This window comes from Bolinopsis microptera, chromosome 5 (assembly GCF_026151205.1).
Source record: "Bolinopsis microptera isolate Bmic1 chromosome 5, MBARI_Bmic_1.0, whole genome shotgun sequence".
NCBI lineage: Eukaryota > Metazoa > Ctenophora > Tentaculata > Lobata > Bolinopsidae > Bolinopsis > Bolinopsis microptera.
In genome coordinates this window covers 14070828-14089195 of record NC_087076.1, presented here as the reverse complement: position 1 = coordinate 14089195, position 18368 = coordinate 14070828, and the positions used below count along the sequence as shown (strand labels likewise).

The 18368-nt window shown below is 41.6% G+C and overlaps 1 long non-coding RNA gene across 1 annotated transcript; it reads left to right on the top strand.

Annotated features, from left to right (window-relative positions):
* Positions 1-17477: 17477 nt before the first annotated feature.
* On the top strand, positions 17478-18150 carry LOC134815168 (uncharacterized). The gene is made up of 3 exons (XR_010160221.1): positions 17478-17541; positions 17695-17752; positions 18046-18150. It is a non-coding gene; the product is annotated as an uncharacterized LOC134815168 (long non-coding RNA).
* The last annotated feature ends 218 nt before the right edge of the window (positions 18151-18368 follow it).

Below are 18368 nucleotides of genomic sequence, written 5' to 3'. Positions count from 1 at the left end.
CCTCAACGTCCATTATGAAGGGATAGTCGCAAGGCTGCAAACTTCGTTCAGCGACAGAAATTTGCAGATTTATCGACTTATCTGTCCAATACGTGCTCATAGCAGCCTGGTCTGTTATCATGGTGTAAGCCTCGCTGAAGTCCATTTCCAGGAGCACTTCATTCTGACCACTGTTTGAAATATATGTATAAATTAATTTTCTATTACGGTATACACACCATTATCGGTCCTAAGTTTCTAAGATCTAATACATTGGGTCAACTACTATTCCGTTTGTGAAGAGTTGTGAAGGAGTATGTCGGCTACCAACTCTTGTAGGCACAATCATCTTCATTTCCGAAGAAGCACTCCCCACACTGGCAGGGTGACTATTCTGCATGCTCCACCTTCAAGACTTTAGCTGCAGCAGTTTGGTTGGAACTACCATCTGCAAGAAACAACAGTTGTTAAATGAATAACTCGATTCAGGGATTGCTAGCGACTCTGAATCAGACATTCCAGTTCGAAAAGATAAGCATTACTTGAACAATAAACTTTATATGTTAATGAAAGTACCGTCTAATTATATTATTATTATTATAAATAATACGCAAGGACAAGATGTGTCATGGGAAGATGGGTTATATGTTGTATTATTATTTAAAGGACTGTTTAATGATACTTTAAAGTGGTCGTTAAGGAACAACTGAACACCAGACTTGTGGATCGTCGTCACAAACACACCTTGTTCGCGGGACAAGGTCCAACAGCAATTATCTTTATGCAATTTGCTCTTAAAATGAAGAATACAATTGGTGACAAAGTTTTTAGTGTTCTTTGGAAATGTACGATTACAGGGCAGGCATTTGATGTCGGTTTCTGATATGTTTAATGAAGGAGAGATATAAAGGAGCGTTTAGATATGCGATAAACTTGTTCAATACTGTCTTCATTTCTTATTTCATAATGAAATACACGATATAAATTATTTAGAAACATCACATCACTGTACACATTAAATTTAATAAGATATATGCAATCTTCTACTTGGGGGGGGGGGGGGGGGGGGGGGGGGGGGGGGGGTGGGGTGGGTATAACAGAATGAATTCATTTAAGGACTCTTACATGACTTGAGTTCAATAGGGTCTGGTGTTCACTGGTAGAGCTAGTTATCGCAGAGATCTTTATGATCTCTAGCAGAAAACCGTCAGACTAATTGTGGTCGAGATAAAGCTTACCGTCCTTGGGAAAGCTACGAGCCCAAGATAGGGAAACTTCAGCTCCATCGGCAATTCAGATACCCCCTCTGCAACAACCTCCACCGTAGCAGGTACTGGCACCCTCTGGACAACATCTCCAGCCTGAGTGTGATAGACAGTTAAAGCCTAAGTCGGTGATTTTGAAGCAACAATTTACTGAGTCGGATTATATATTAAATATATAAATATGAATGAAATTCATAAATTTGCAGCTGGCAGCTAGTATATTGTACAGTATATATAGTATTAGATCTAGATGTATAAAGCTGTATGCACCTGGATCTGTTGAACTTACCCTAACCTTCAAGTGGTTCCCCATGTGGCGTTTCAACCGCCAATCAGTTGGGAAGTTCTTCGCACAGATGGGACAGCTACAGTCTTTAATACTGTTTTTTTCTGTCTTGACGGCACAGCCAACCGAATGCCGTTTCCGCACGTCAGCCCTGAGAAACTGTTTCCCACAAGCGGGACAGGTTGGCACCACTGCCTTTGTTTTCCTTCCATGGCCAGAACTGGTTCTGTGACGGGATAACCCGGCCTGTTGGGCATATTCGCATCCACAAACCACTGCTTCACAGTGATTTGGAGACAGTATGCGGTGGTTCCGAGGCCTCACCATTATCATTAGCCAATCCTTGGATAGTAAAGTGTTAAAACTGCAATGCTACAACTGCATGCCTTATAATTGTGAAATTCTATGATTTCGAGTATCACTATCAATACTTTCATAAGAGGCTCAGCTAGTGCACTCAGTTTGAGAATTGGTAGTCTAAATATGACTCACTGCCTATATTGATTGTAAACCGAGACGGTGCCCGGGTGGTTCTATGACCAATTTTAATGAGTTTTAATACTTTCAACACTAGTATATATAACAAATAATTTGAGATCATGAATACGATGTTGTAACATTGAAACGTTGAGTAATTCCTTTCCTGATAAGAGCATCTTTCCTTGTCGCATCAAACGGGATCGATACAAATTTACACAAGAATACATTGCAACCACGCAACTCATAAACAATATTCCAATCCAGATTCTACACCAATTTTAATCTTAACAAATACGTAATGAAAATAGTAATAATCCCTCACAAGGGCACTGCACTCTTAATAGGAAAATGCCACACTGTGTAGATCAGCACTTAACGACAGAATTTAAATCTCATCTGAAAAATATTGCGAAAACCTAAAGTTTTGTATGCTCCGAGGGCGACAGCCAGAAAGAATAACTCAACAAATAAAATTGTTACCACAACGGGACAACTGATACCTTGAAATAATTTACTAAATCACATTCAAGAAGCTCTAATGTTTCTGCCCTAACAATTCCATGCTTTATTGATGGATCGGTGATCATAGCAGATTCATCATCCAAATTAACTTCAATGATGTAATATATTTAAAAAACGTTGCCTCGCTCTTTGTCTATTAAAATTGACTTCACTTATCCATAGTGTTTTCTCATGTAATTAAATACATAGCAGTTTTGATGTTTAAATCCGCCATCCCTGTAAAATTTCCCCGTGCCAAATTTCTCCATCCCTACAAAGATGTGAGAGCAAAATTGCAAGTTCAGAAGCATCATTATACCAAGAAGCAATATGAAGCCGATCATCGATGTAACTTGGTTGATGCCCCTGACACTATGAAGAACGTTTTGCACTGCCTTTGGCTTGCAAATCCCATTGGCAAGTGTGATAGATAATGGTTTGAATGCTTTGATCTTGTCATGCAGGATGTAAATCGACCTCAGCAAGCCCAGCCTTGCCCCGATCTGCTCTAGGACGTAACGAGATCCATTAAACGAGTTAAGAATCGTCCTGTTAAACCCTTCAAATGTGAACACAGATACACTCCATAATGGTCCAAGGTATGTTACCATCTCAGACAGGTGGACGGTGAGGTGCACATTATGTGTCCATGCACCTACCGCATAGAAATTGTCTAGTTGACTCACAAACTCATGGAGTAACTTGGCAACTTCTATGTCGTTAGGTAGTATATGCTCCCCATTGAGAAGGCTAACTGCAATAATGTATTGCTCCAGGTGCTTAGCCTGATTAGATCTCATTAGTTGCTCATTCACAAGAGAGTCGAGTAAGGGAATCATGACATACATAAAACTCACGACACTCGTGCCCTTTCCACAGTCTGTACTCGGTAAGTAATCTAACCCCCCGTTCCATAAATGATAGTGGAGTAATTCTCACGAAAAGCTTTGCATGGTCTAGTCTTTTCTGTCCTCTGAGCCCAAGAACCATAAGAATAAAATTCCTTGTGAAACTAAAATCGTGAACAGGGTTTGGTCCGAGGGGGAAGTTGGGAAGAGGCGCAGCTAGTGGAATCAGGGGCTGTGGAGCGTACAGGAGCTGAGGAGGAGGGAAGAACTGCTGCTGAGGCGTAGAGTACATAACAGGAGGAGGAGGAGGTCGAGGATGGAGCTGCTGCTGATGGATAGGAGGGAGCTCTGTAGGAGTAGAAGACTGGAGCTGAAGAGGAGGCTGGAGCAGAGTAGGAGACTGGAGCAGAGGAGCTGGAGGCTGGAGCAGAGGAGGAGACTGCTGCTGAGTAGGAGCGAGCTTCTGATGGGTAGGAGGAGGAGGAGCAGGCTGGAGCAGAGGAGGAGACTGCTGCTGCGGAGGAGGGAGCTTCTGATGGGTAGGAGGAGGAGCAGGCTGAAGCTGCGGAGGAGGGAGCGCAAGCTTCTGATGGGTAGGAGGAGGAGGAGCAGGCTGGAGCAGAGGAGGAGACTGCTGCTGCGGAGGAGGGAGCTTCTGATGGGTAGGAGGAGGAGGAGCAGGCTGGAGCAGAGGAGGAACAACTGCTGCCTAGGAGGGATCTGCTGATGGGTAGGAGGAGGAGGGGGAGTTGGGGGCTTCCTCACGAGGAGGCCCATATCCAAAAAATTTTTGATTTCCTACATTCTCAATTTTTTTCGTTTTCTGTGGCCCGCTCGCTTCGCTCGCATAAAAAGTCTTTGTATTCGCGCGGTTCAAAGATTTTTCATGGCGGATTCCAGATTCCAGATTAGGGCCCGGAATGTTTTTTAATAGATAATCCTAGGTTACCTTTGGGGGCGAAGCCCCCGAAAATTTTGGAAATTTAAACTAGATTTGGCCTCCTGGAACGAATCTGACAATGGAGAACGATTTTAGCATACTATTTTCTGATTTCAATTTTTATTGGGATAAAATTGTATGGATTCTAGAATCCCTAAACACTTGGCTTAACTAAAGCACGAAATAGGAGACAGCATGAAGTATCAAGAGTTTATAATTTTGGCAAAAATGTTTTCTCATCTACTACCATCACTTTCTGCTTTCAAGCTATAAACTAATACAGGGTTAAGGGAATTTGGAGAAGGAAGCAAGTATGAGACCAAATATTCAAGAAACAAGGAATTTAAATTTTCCAAAAATATAATAATGACTATTAGTATTTACTATTTAAATAAGATAGGAAACGCAACAAAGAATGCTTATGCATTATGCATGTTTAGACGTATTACATCAACTCATAATACTATATAATGTTCTTTGAACTCCTGACATAAAGTTATTACAATTGCATTGATGACCGTTCACAACATTACATGATTGATAATGCTATTATCAAAACTGGAATGGTAGTCTATATTGGGATTTGCAGAAGTTTTCTATAGCCGCCCCCATCCCCCCATGGGTGGTTTTTAGAAAAGAGTGGTTTCTTGCCATTCTCGTAGCAACCTGTTGAACAAGCTTTTCACCCTCAGCAGAACATGGTGATGGGGCCATCAGCCTAATCTGGAGCTCTTTTTGCACTCTTCTGTCATCCCTATCTGTATTCTTATAACGTAAGTGTAATGCATATACCGCATTGGACCTCGGATTTAGACTTGAACTTTGGACGATTCATGATTAATAGGAAGTTCAACAACCCAATGTAAGCAACAAAAGCAAGCGGGCAGAGCGACTAATTAAAAAACTAGAAAAAGTCCAATTCTCACGCCCATTCTAGCATCATCGTACAGATTAGTTAAAACGCCCTGTTTTTCTGATATTTTCTCACGCCACACGAATTTGGGCTGGGTGTGTGCAGTGTGATACACACATTGAAGACGTGATGTGTATATGCTACTGCTTGCCAATACAGATATCGGGTGACACTGTAGACATATCCGGTTTCATAGACTAGATAAGTAGATAGTAAAATGTTAATAAAGTAATAATGACAACTATTTATGTCGTGTACGCGAAAATGCCCCAATAATTAGCATCTGGTTAGTGGTTACTTGATGCACAGATTTTGTAGCTAATAGCAACAAACTTTGGTCTGTGAAACGAAATTTGATAGACTGGATCAGTGGATCCCTGACTGAGGACATTTAAATAACGGTCCAGCAACTTTTAGTCTGCTCTTTCACTTAAATTCCTACTGAAATATTATCGAAAATTCTCAGAGTTGGCTCTCGAATTTCCTACTTTTTGTCAAAAATTTCCTACTTTTAAAAATTTCCTACATTCTTAGAATGCGAGAATGCGGGTTTTTGGATATGGGCGAGGAGGTGACGGTGGAGTGGGATACACATGGTGATTTCTTTTCCAGTTTTTTGTCTGGGCCTTGGACATGACGGTGTTCGATGGTGTTTGGAGGCTTGCTCACTCCAGCTTTGTATCATGTGCGGGTCAGCCGCTCTGTGTTGAGATTTGTAGAATTTTCTCAAGGCTTCTGCTTTCGTCCCCTTCTGGCGTCTCTCTAACAATTGCATTTTTTCTGCTTTGTTAGCAGCATTCTTCCTGTTGCACTGCCAATCCGGACAGCAGCCATCGTGGGAGCGGAGGATTCCTCCAGGGTACTCTCGCCACATATCCTGCATAACCTGACTGTCGAAATTCGATCACTGGACATCTTGTATTTCCTTTAATCGGGATTTTTAGAAGCTCATTCTCCCTTATTCTAGCAACTTCCTCGTCATCTATGATACAATAATGACGGTTAACCGATGTGTTAATGTCTGTGAAATATTTAACCATTTTCGCAGCCGAATCTAAATTAACATCATTAATCAATATCTCTTTTCTAAGAATAGTCTTAACCCCAAAGGCCCCCGTACTCATAACATCAATAAGTCTTTCTTCTTCTGATCCGAGAAGTGGTAAACATAATCAGTTTTACCTGATGTTTGTACAATGGTACAATGCAGCACTATCTGCTTCCCGCTGAAATGGGCACTTTGAACCTCAGACTTCTCCTGAATATTCTCACTCCAGTCTTGCGGATGATGCATTGGGCAGACTTTTCAATTGGAGGGAAATGTTCGTCATGGTAAAATATATAATACGATTTTTATGTAGTAGATATTTAACCGTCATCTTCTCTAAGCGTTTACCTGATCCTTCATGCAGTACGCTTTGTAGACCTGGTGGCAATTGAAGAAGGTCGAGCAGAGACACTCCTGCTGTTCTGTTTGTGTCGGTTCTTTCACATAAAATGTCTTATGTAGATGGAAAAAGTTTGTGGACACTTTTCCTGAGGAATAAAGCTCATGAAATATGCAGCAAGACTCACAACAGAGTCTGTTTATAATATACTCTTCTTTCTGCTTTCATGTATGGTATATTTTGCATTCTGTAAGACTTTAGAACTGCTGTCACCTCGTCATCATCAAAGTCACTGAGGCGGTACCTTCTCTTTAGTACCTTGACTAAATCCAGTTTTTGAACTTGCTTTAGATAATGGCTCTCTTATAGAAGAATCTTCAACTTTTTTCTCAGCCTGGCCTTGATTCTAAACATCATCCGTCGATTTACTCCAACATCCTCACAGTTTCGGAAGAAACAAACCATGAAATCAATGTTCAGAATGAGGTCGTCACCCAACAGTTCGATCAAACATCTAGTTCTGTCTGATAATATACGCTGCTGTTAGCAGGTTTCTATTTGCCGCTCCAGCTCTTTTACCAGAGATTTGATCGCACAGGTATTTCACCTCTGCAAATTTGACAATCTTTGCCGTTCTTCGTAGGCAGCTTGTGCCAGTGGATAGGCACCTCTCGAATAACTACTCGAACCAAAATCCCCTCTCCTGCCCATGGTCAAAGCACGCTTAGCCTTGTAGCAAGTCTTGAGCTTAGACCTTTGGGCAGTAAAGAAGAGACTGGCCGACATCAAGATCTTCTTGAATCTTGAGGGCCGACCTCAGTTCTGCTTGATAGATCTGTGCCGTTCTATCCTGCATGGCATCTGCCAAAAAAGAAACACAGTCCGAGAAAGTGCTTCTCCCTGTTGCTACAAACTGCGGAGCATTGATGAAATCAATTTCTGCATTGCCAGTGGCAGAGAAAAAGCCAGGAGGCGCATTTCCACTGAGCGAACTACACCACAGAATAAAAGCAAATACTGGATTTTGTGCGTGGGAAATTTGCATCCAAGGAGGAAGCGTTGGGAGCATCATGGAAGCGGCTGCAGCAGCAGCAGGGGCGGCGGCTATAACAGGGGCTGCAGCAGCAGCAGCAGGGGCTATAGCTTGTTTCCCTGTCAAATAGGAGCCTTCTAGCTACGTTCCCAGTTGTTGTTGTACCATCATTGCCGGTGCTGTCGGGGAAGGCAACTTTCAGTCCTGTTTTATTGAGCAGATGCTCCTGAACACTTTTCTTTGCGGCCTTGATAAATTGAAGATGCCTCAAATTGGTACTCTCAGACCACATTGTAACACAAGCAATCTCATGGTATGTCAGTTTCAAAACCCAGTCTGTCGTCCTGAGGAGGAGATGTAGACACTGAATCGACTCAATATCTTTCTCGATAGTTAGGGGGCTTAATACACCAAATCTAAAATTATAATCCCCCTTCTTGGTAGGAATATTTCCAGAACTGTCGGAAAGAGTAGCAGCTAATTCCTTTGTGCTCTACAGATTTCTCTCGACTTTCAGCTCATCAACATTCTCACACAAATGAGCACCCTCTGACGACTGAAAGCAAAGGTCACAGTACGCACCACCCAATCCACTCACTGCATCAGCTGCTTTCCTGTCAAGTGTACTTATCTTGATGCGTACCTTAACAGAGATCACCTTCTCATCAACTCGCACCAAAAAGCACTCTTCCTCTAGCTCAGCCATCTCCTTGAGATGTAGCATCAATGGTCTGAAATTTTAATTACATTTTAGTGAGCCTAGCAATTACTGGTTACTATAAGATATCAAAGATTTTAATTAAATTTTAATTTGATAAAAAATGTTCACTTGGACAGTTCTGTATTTAGAAAATATAATACAAACCTTTGTTGAGTGTTTTGGGACTGAGGACGAGATTGGTTCCAAACAACTTCCTCGCCACACTTTATCATGAGTGGACATATCATAGCCATAGTAATGTTGTTGGTTGCAGTGGGTAGTTAAACTCAGTGAGAAGTCCTAAGGCCCTTTCTGCACAATCATTGACAACTGCACTGGTGCCACGCACCCAAATACTCAAAGTTTGATAGTCCTTATTATCAGCCCAACTAGAAACTGGTGCTGTACGTAAGGAATGTTGGGTTGACCCCATAGCGTTCAAAAAACGTCATAGAATCGGGCCTTACAAAGTCCTTCAGTTTCTTGGTAGAATACCTGTCAGCAAAGGGGTGTTGCTGCCGAGTCATCCTTGAGTCATCACGATAAATCAGTGATTGTTTGGCCATCATTGACTTATCGTGATGACTAACGTGGTCTGAAAAGAGTGCAAGAGGGACCAACCGCTCACTTAGATACCATAGGTGTCCACTATCCAGCTACCAGTTTGTCCAGAATGGCCTGAACAAGTTCCTTAAAACTCGATGATACAAGTTTGGTATCAATAGCTGATTCTAAGAGGCTAAGCAAGGCCAAGTCTTGAACTGGAGCATCAGGATCACTGGCACAGCACAACCAATACCTCACGTAAAAGAGAGCCAGAAAGACTCCTAGCTCTTCAATATTGTCCAAACAATCGTTATCAAACACTTCTCCCAGTTGCTCTCTGAACAACGTGATTTTGAAGGTATAAATCATCGCTGCCATCCAACGTGCATGGTGTGTTGCACCGGGTGCCTTGACCGTAATCCCTTTTCCAAGGGTTCCACCCAGCATCAGAAGTGTCAGTTCAGCCAGTTCCCGGTAATCATGTCTAAGAGTGCAGGTCTCAGCTGCCAAGAATACATCAAGAAACTGAAGAACTTTTGACTGGAGTCCTTTTAAAAAGCGGCCTTGTATTCTTGGCAGTCTGTAGTTGCCTACGCCCTACATCTACCTTGCTCCAGGAACTGCAAAGGGCTTTAAAACAACTCTCCTCAGGTGAAGTGGTTTCCCCGTAAATCACCCTACATGCTGCACAAGTCACAATACGCTCCTCCCAATCCAGTCACAGCATCAGCAGCTTTTCTGTCCAGTGCTGTTAAGCGGATCTTAACACTGACTGTCAACTGTGTGTTCCTTCACGACTAGCTGAAAGGCTTCGCTCTCCAGCTCGTTCATCTGCCTTGTGATAGGTCCATACAGCTGGAGTGTCTCCGCTGTTTCTTTCCCCAGCTGTAGGATGATGGGATGATGGTTGTTTTGGGAAAGAGGTTTGGGCTGCCTCCAGATTTCATCTCCTTCCGACTTGATAACAATGGGACACATCATACACATGGTTATGTTTTGACCCGTCAAAACCTGAAAATGAATGAGTGACTTGAAGATAAGAAATTTAGTGCACCAAGTTGTCTCTTGCAGATCATCGAGATACACGATACAAGGGGATACTGAAGCCCAGAGTAAGGTTCCGGAAGGGGCTGGCAGTATGGTGTGATCGATTTCATGAAGTTCGATACAATCTCGTATCTCGGAATGACAGTTACTCCAAGCTGCTCTTTTAGCAGACCACACATCATCGTGTAGGGCTTCCTGCCCACTTCGAGAGAAGACAACAATAGAGCTCCTGCTTCAACTGAAACTTCCTTTGCTACCCAAGCGGCTTCTCCTGCACAATGTTGTCAGCTACGGTCTCCGAGATTTCCTTGTTCGTCATGTAGGGTGCTCTTCGTAGCAGCATTGCTGCAAGTTGAGTGGCTGTTATCTTTTCATCAGCAGCAACCTCTGTAAGCTGCTTGTAGAGATGATTGATACGGTTGTTTTGCTTCTGCCGCGAAGCACCCATGATACTGACCTGTCGTGGCTGGACTTTTATCTTCTTCTTCACCGGCTCCTCCTGGCATGCCTCCTAACACTCCTCATCCTCGGACCCGCTCAAGACCACATGCAAACGTTTCTCATCAGACATGGTGCGGTCGTACAGACCATCGTCCCACTGGCTTCCCTCAAACACAGTTTTCAAATCCCCCTTTTTAGCACGCTATTTTTGATGGAGTCGCTGGATCGTCAGGAACTTTCCCTTGTGGCAGCTTTTACTGAAAACGAGCTCAAAAAGCTGGTCTATCTTACTGCAGAACTCAGTGTAAGTGGGGGCATTACCAATATTAGTTCTTGCAATGGACGAAAAGACATCAAGTGTTTCTTTTTTAGTGAGTGAATTCATGATCTGATCTAAGTGTGAAATTTTGTGTTAAAGAATTACATCGTGAAATTATGGAATTGAATCATGATATGAATTGATAAATGATGTGTATCATAGATAGATTTCAGAAATTTATGGAGGCATTTGATTCTCAAAAGTATACATGAATTCTATATTGAAATTCTATATTGAAATTCTATATTGAATTCTATATTGAGGTATCATATACTGATATAATCAGTTTTATTTTGTTGATTTAAGGTGTAATTTCGGGTATTAAACAGTACAACAGAACTATCAGTGTAGTTTTCAATGGTAGTCCAAAGCATCGACCTGGAGGGGCCGGGTTTAAAAGATAACTAATAGATTGTGATGAATAAAATGCTGTATATAATTGTAACAGAAAAAAGTTTAATTGTGTTTGATAATAGATGAATAAAATATCGAATTGCAACATTTTTATCTCTGGAACAGTCTCTAAAAGCAGTGATATATAGACACTGTTAAAAGCTTGTAAGTGTTACCCTGTTAAAAATATCATCTGGTTTCCAGTCTTGTTTCCAGTCTGGTATCCAGGCCTTATGATCTTGATTCAAGATCACACGCCGCAACAAAACGCGTGTACGTTGCTTTGTTTATAGTCATTAAAAAACATTTTAACCGAATGATACATATCAAATCACAGCGTTCTGTGGCGACTCACTATGAAAACTCATCAAGAAGGGGGGTCTGAGGAACAGCTTCAGGGTGGCGGGGAGCACCCAAAATTTTTCTTTCCAAATTGTCAGTGAGAAGCTTCAAAGCTTTTTTGTCCTTTCTTGCTTCCCTCCGGAGGACGATGAGGGCATCCAGGACAATTTCCCTGTTTTGCTGGAATGTTTTTGAGGGGAATATCCTCGACAGTGCCTGGGTTGAACTGCCCATCAGTTTGGTTGGGAGGTTGTTCAAACCCTCGATACTGCCAAGTCCCGCGAATGTCATGTCTGCTGGCTCTAAAGTCTAAGTTGTGTATAAAGCAATGAAAGGCGTTAGTTTGGTCAAGTCAAACAGAACATATGCTATCAGACTTTCAACTGACTAAGGTAGGGTTAAAACAGTTTCGACGCTAGCAACGATCCCCTTTTACATAGTTCCACTAAAAATAATAATAATGGCAGGAATCAGGACATGCACCTTGATGATCTCCCTGGCTTTGTTCGTATTCCAGCTTTCATCCTTGCCTGGATGACGATTGCTCTCAAGCTTCTCCTTGATGTCCCTCACAAGGTCAGGATCAGCCACCATGTTGTATTGATCCTGCCTGAACTTTCCTCTGTCTCCGGCAGGACGAGGACCAGTCCATCCTCTTGGTATGTCAGGAGACGATGTCGATGGGTTGCTTGCTGATGAAATGTAAAATGTGGTTACTTTAGGTTGCTTGTTTATATGAAACACCGAAATAGGTCGATTTCTCCACAAGAACAGGGTTCGTATGCCAGTTTTCATCCTTGCCTGGATTCTTGATTCAAACCCCCCTTCAAAGCTTATTTTTTTGGAATTTGCTTGAGAGGAATTTTTTACCATTTTTGTAATGAGATCCTCATTCTGTTGATAAATTAGTACCAATTTGCTTCCATGCCGTTATTCCAGCTAAACGTGTTGAGCGTTTTAAACAACAACTGAAATCAACGTGGCACGACTAATGAAACAATCATTCTCTGCTTAGAAGTTATATCTCACTTTGTCTTGTAAGAATTCACTGAGTACTTCACAAGTATGAAGTAGTTTATATATACCAGAACGCCCGATCATAACTTTGTTAAATTGACATGTCACACCAACAGAGACAAGAAGAGATGGGACTACACCAAGGAGCTGACTAATAGGGAGAGAGACCTCTACTTCAAAGAACTGATTGGCTACGTGCAGACCAGGGAAGGAGCCGGTATTGGATTCGGTGATCAGAGGAGGAAGAAGAACAAAAAGGAGCAACTGGTGGAGATAATTAAGTCTCTGAAAGAAGAGGAGCTCCTTCAAACTCTCTACGATAAGAGAGTCCAAGGAAAGTTTCTAACCTGGGAGAACACCATGCAGCTAGACACTGGCTGGCAAAGCCTGCTGTATACCTTGAGCCCCGAGCTGACAAAGTTCCACCTAAATGCCATCCACGACGTTGCAAGTACACCTAGCAACCTCCAGCTTTGGAACTACAGCTCCACGAACAACTGTCCCCTTTGTGGGCGTCAGCAGTGCAACCTAAAGCACATTCTAACGTGTTGCCCAGTGTCGCTTAAACAAGGAAGGTATAATTGGAGACATGATCAGGTGCTCAGGGTAATCGTGCAACCAATTGCAGAGAAGCTGAGGGAGATAAACAGTGCTACCCCAAAGACAGAAGTAAAGAGAGAGTGGAGGAAGTTCGTATCCGGAAAAGGAACCTACAGGAAACCCGAAGTACGGCTTACAGAAGAACCTCATCTTCTAGAGGAAGGTAACGACTGGAAACTAGTGTTTGATGAGGACGAAAGGACAAGACAATTCCCCCAACATATTGTCAACACAGCTCTCAGACCTGATGTGGTAATATACTCTAACACACTCAGGAAAGTCATCCTGATAGAGCTGACCTGTGGAAACGAGGAGAACTTTGAGGACCAGAGATCCCGGAAAGAGAAGAGATACGAAGAGCTAATGGTGGAGATCGAGACCGCAGGCTGGGAAGGATATCTCTTTACAGTAGAAGTTGGATGTCGTGGATTTTACCACCACACATTACCCCGAATTTTCAACTTCCTTAACATCACCCGGGCAAAGAAGAAGAGGGCACTTAACACAACAGCGGTGGTGTCCCTGAAAGGTTCCTACACTATCTGGCTTAGTCGCTACAACAAGACCTGGAGTGACAACTGGCAGCTGGCTGAAAGACCCTGCCCAGTTTAACCCTGATGAACAGCTGAACGTTGGGCCCTTAAAACGTCGTTGAAAGCTACATCTGGGGTCGTAAGTCCCAGACATCAGAAGAAGTCAGAGAGTGTAGAAGATTCTGCGTCTGAAAAGACTAGAGAATTGAGGTAAATATAGTTGGTTTGGTCTCACAAGTTAATAGACGGCCTCATCTATCGTAATAATGGAAGATATGGGCTGACCGCCGATAATTTACACCTACTTTTCACTTGTAAAAAAGTAATAATATATTAAACAGGGCGACCAGAATTCAAAAATGGGTAAATGGGTAAAATCACTAAATAAAGACTTTTTGTGTGGCTTATAAAATACTAATGACTTTTTTGGTTACCATTCTTGGTAAAGACAGGGGTCCTTCTTCCAGTCCAGGGAAATCTTGCTCCATGCCCTTTCTTTGCGAGCATTACGTTTCCTCTTTGGGGTAGAAGCATACAACACCCGCCTTTCCGTTCCTTTTTCCTTTCATCTTGATCATGTCTTCACCGAGGGGTTGTTATAATTAAGGCATTAGATGTTCTTAGATGTATTAAAGGGGCCAGAGGCAGGGTGCAGGTGGGTGGCGATATTGCTGGACGTAGTGATGGTGGGTGTCAAAGAAGTATTGGAATAAGCTTAAATTAACTATGCAAATCACTTTAAATGACTATGAAATTAGTGATTTAGTTCAAGTGATAGCTGTTAATAAGAGCAGGTTCCTGCTTGACTGGACCACACGCATGGTCGACCTTGCAGTGTGTCCAGTCTGTTTGCAAGTACTGCAGTACAACTGCCGCTTAGTAACAGCTACTCGAAGGTGGGTCATCATGAGCATACGACCAAATATGTCCTGGATGTTGACACGGACATTATGTTGGCGTGCTCGTGTACCAGCCCCGCTCTTGAGTTTTGAACCGTGAAACATGCTTATTCCAATGCTCCTGAGACTGTTCATTGAATTTTGCTATGGGCCCATCACAAATTTTAAACAGCTCCCAGCCATGTGCACACACCTGATGGAGTGATCGATTAATGTTAATCCATGGCTTCCTGCTGTTGTTCAAGAAAGCAGTCTTCAGATATGCCATGATGTCAATACCCAGCAGTTTCAACTTGTCAGTATTAACATCCCCCTAATCCCTTGTGTCACAGAGAACATGATGTTGAGGTCCTGCAACAGTTTCTCATAGTTTTCCCTCTGCTTTTTTTATTTATTCTGGATGACAAAACATTTCACCTGAATTCGATTCAGTCCCCCGAATCATCTTTTCGGCCTGAGCTGAAATGCAATCGTTTAGGTAATATTTACTAATAAAAAACAACTTATGTTTAATCTTTATACTTATATCAAAACCTCGTCGTGCATGTACGGCAGGCCTGGAGAGGAGATTAGGATCAATAATTTCCTGATCAACAAGTATAGCAATACATTTGTTGACCAGAACATTCACCGACCCTGTCCCCACTCCTGCCTCAAGCCGCCACATCATCAGGGTATCAGCCATGTCCGGCTGATAATCTTTATACTTACATCAAAACCTTGTCGTGCATGTACGGCAGGCCTGGAGAGGAGATTAGGATCAATGATTTCCTGATCAACAAGTATAGCAATACATTTGTTGACCAGAACATTCACCGACCCTGTCCCCACTCCTGCCTCAAGCCGCCACATCATCAGGGTATCAGCCATGTCCGGCTGATAATCTTTTATCAGCCTTTTTCTGATCAAGGGGGGTCCAGATAAACGGTGACCAGCTGCTGAAGATGTAAATCAGTAACCACTTATCAGTAATCACTATGTGGTTTGTCGAAGGAATTGTCTGCAAACTGTAAACAATTCCATGGCAAAAACACATTTGTATTGTAGTAGTGATAGTTATCAAATCATGCCACTGATATTAAAGCTCCCTCTCATCACATTAAGGACACGTTTTTTAAAAGTGACACTTAAATGACTTTTGGGTGCCATTACATTTTGACATTGAAAGTGAAAAAAGACATTGAAGAATTTGTTGACAAACTGTGGGCAGAATTTAATAGTGCGAAAATATGCATTTTAAACATCCTACCTAGAGCTGTCGCTAGTAAGAATTATATTATCCAGGAACTGAATCGATACATAGAAAATATGTGTTACAGGCATGGGCTATTATACATAAACACAGAACACGAGAATAATCTCTTTACTTTAAATAATAGTAGAAAGGACAAGTATTTTGGCCGGGGCCATGACAATGTGCACCTTAATAAGCTAGGAATTGCCAGGCTAGGTAAGCATCTTAAATACGTAACTCACTTGTGTTAAACTTCGCTAAATTTTGCCATCCAAGCTTATCATCATGAATAATAAAGGGATCACTATTTCATCTGGTTTAAACTTTAAATCGTTAGATCAGCCCAAATTTCTTATAACTTAACGTTTTTATATCCCTCAAGCTATATTAATCACAAACAGAAGTGAGTTACTGTTATGCTGAACCATTAATTTTGTGACCTTAACTGCAGTACGGCTGCTGCTTTTTTGTATTTTTTTTTCAATCACCAGTGTTGACACCATTTATCTCACATACTCATTTTGCTTTTGAATGCACACATTAATAAACGATAATCTTGCTATTGGTCTATGCAATATACAGGGGGGCTTAACTAGCTTGGCAAAGACTCTTGAACTTCAAGAGCTGGTGTTTCGCGAACAACTAGATATTATTGGAATTAATGAAACCAACCTTAAATCTGATATATACACTAGTACACTAAACCTCCCTCTAAACTTTGACTTTTTAAGATGTGATAGACCTAATGATCAGGGAAGAGGAGGATGAGGTGTGTTGGTTAACCAAAGTGTGAAAAAGTTGCTATTCAGAAAACATAAAAAGTTATTAAAAGAAATGAACAAATTTAATTATAAATGTATTAATGGACAATGTAAATGCAGGAAAGGTATACTGCACAAAAAAAGTGTAAATTGGGAAAATATTCGAGTCCAAAGAAATTATGTTACCAAATTATCTAGAGAAAACAGGCGTACTAATATTGTTCAAGACTTAACTGTGAAAAGCGCAAGAAATGATTTAAAAGGTATATGGAAAACTATTAAACATGCTTCAAACTTACCTGGGAAAAGTACTAAGACCTCTCGAAGTAACTTAAATGTCAACGGAGTTGACAATTGGGAAAAGTTGTATCAAGAATCAGTAATCAAGATGTTTTAACTAATCCTTCTTTCAACAGGTAACTCTGACGTTCTCGACGAATTTGAGCACTTATGCAGTGGTGCTTGGAAAATAGACATGGCCTCTGACAGAACAGTGAATGCGTATCTAGACAAGATTAAGACCCCTATGGGGCTGTACCAGTTCCTGGAGTCCAAACTGTCACCTGGAGTCACCTACCAACCAGCTCTAGCCAGTCTACCAACCCACACAGCTCCAGCCAGGCCTCCAGCTCTAGCCAGTCTACCAACCCACCCAGCTCCAGCCAGTCGTCCAGCTCAAGCCAGTCTTCCAGCTCCAACCAGACATCAGATACCACCGCCGCTGCTGCCCAATCAGAACTCGTTCAGACACATACTCTAAGGGGCTTTTGGAGGCTCTTTGGTGCCAAGATCCCTAACATGCAAGTCCTCGCAATCAAGATATACTCACAGCCCATTTCTCAAAGTCCAGTCGAGCAATTGTTCTCAACATACGATTACCTAATGGGTCCAAAACGCAAAAGGTTAGCCTTCGAGACCCAAGAGAAGCTGTTATTCATCAAAAGTAATTATAAAGTTTGTAACAAATTTTAGCATCTAGCATTGCTACCCACTTTTTAGCTAAGTTTAATATTTTCTTTAGCCAAGAGAACGACGCGATGGATCTAGAAATATTTTTTAGAGAACTGTCGTTAAAGGTAAAAACTAACCTTGTGGTTTGTTTGTCATAACACTATTGTGTTGTGTTCATTATACATAATAGAGGACAGTGAACTTCTGACAACTTTGACAATTTGATTAATGCATCATTGCAGCATTTATATTTATAAATATAGCTCAATATTTTTCAGATCGGTGATGAAATAACCGACGATATAAGAAGGACATTTGAGGAGGAAGAGGTTAAAGGTAAAATACTTAACTTAATAATGTACTGTCACGTCATGGTATTGCTATTGGCAATTCACAGTGTAACTAACTTAATAATAGATCATAGCTTAAATTAACTCGTGTTTAATGTAAGTATATTACTAATTTCAGACTATTTCACATTTAAACAACTATGCCACATTTTACTATGAAGTGCTTGTAATAATATTGCAGTGATAATTTTGACAATTGGTGTTCAAAGTACTTTCATACGCCATCCCACATCGACCGGATAATCCATTGCTCCCTTGAGAAAAATATCCGATTTTCAGGAGAGTACTTGAACCAGATGTCAACAGAAGACATGAAGGATTTGGGGGTGGTGAAAATTGGGCACCGATTAGCTATCAAATCAGTCATGCGGGGGAAGCTGGGGAAGTGGGAAAGGCTGAGGGTATTCAGGACGGATTCAGGTCAGTGTACAAAAATCTCTTGACCGGTGCAGTGTGCCGTGAAGGGCACTTCTAAACACATCAGAACTACTCTATGAGTTACATATTATAGTATAACCATCACTTAACAATTTATAATTACAAAAGTCTCACCTTATTGTGTAGTAATAAGGTGAGACTCCTGTTAAAGGATCTATACGTTA